The sequence below is a fragment of the Palaemon carinicauda genome, chromosome 8 (genome assembly GCF_036898095.1).
Source record: "Palaemon carinicauda isolate YSFRI2023 chromosome 8, ASM3689809v2, whole genome shotgun sequence".
In the NCBI taxonomy this organism is placed as follows: Eukaryota; Metazoa; Arthropoda; class Malacostraca; order Decapoda; family Palaemonidae; genus Palaemon; species Palaemon carinicauda.
In genome coordinates, this window is record NC_090732.1 from 21,465,694 (window position 1) to 21,466,698 (window position 1,005).

The window sequence follows — 1,005 nt, forward strand, 5'->3', positions numbered from 1 at the left end:
TGATGAAGGGGGGGGGGGGGGTAAGGGGAGGGTGGTTTACCTAGCGAGTCTCAACGCCCGTGAGAAAGAAGATATTTTCATTAACTAAATATTTAAAAGCAACAGAGTTTCATTTCAGATTCGACTTATCTTTACTCAGTTCTTTTCTTCTGTTTCTTTGCAGAGCCAACATACAGACACATGAGAAGAATCTAAATTTCTCTCTCTCTCTCTCTCTCTCTCTCTCTCTATATATATATATATTATATATATATATATATTATATATATATATATATATATGTAAATGTTCATAAATACATATTTGTATACATATATGTATATGTATATATTTTTGTGCATATGTGCATATATATATATATATATATGTATATATATATATATATATATATGTACATATATATATATAGATAGATATATGTATATATATATATATATATATTTATATTTGTATATATATATATATAAGTATATATATATATATGCGTGTGTATACATATACATATGTTTAAACAGTACATATAGATAGATAGATAGATAGATAGATACAGACAGAACAGGGACATGGAGTTCTTTATATGTTCTGTACATTTCATTAGATACATACCGAAGTCGAGGTTGTAAAACTTTTATACTTCTCTTTGTACAGCAAATAATCCTGATGACAAAGTGTGATACATCCTTTATCTTAATTTCTTAAGTTGACCCTGTGTACCCCCTCTTCACCCGGAGAGGTAGACCCCTCCCCTTTTCCCCTGGCTCCGCCCACCACAGTATATAAGTGAAAGTGTTAACGATGCCTGGCACCAGTTCGATTCTAGACCCAGTGTGTGAGAGCCACAGGTAAGATGCATAACATGGCGCTCTGCGTCGACGACAGACGAGGAGACCACAACGGACACAGGACGTCGACTGCAAGGAGGAGATCTTGGAGCCAAGTGGGAGTGTTCTCCGACGACAAGAAGCTTCTTCGGCCGAGTGCAGTTGCATGACACATGAAGTTTTT

The 1,005-nt window shown here is 34.9% G+C and overlaps 1 protein-coding gene across 1 annotated transcript in view; it reads left to right on the forward strand.

Annotated features, from left to right (window-relative positions):
• Positions 1–812: 812 nt before the first annotated feature.
• Positions 813–1,005, forward strand: part of LOC137644851 (sperm acrosomal protein FSA-ACR.1-like) — a 24,207-nt gene continuing 24,014 nt past the window's right edge. Inside the window, exon 1 of the mRNA XM_068377745.1 lies at positions 813–842. The gene's annotated coding sequence lies outside the window, so the exon portion shown is untranslated. The remainder of the gene's footprint in view (positions 843–1,005) is intronic.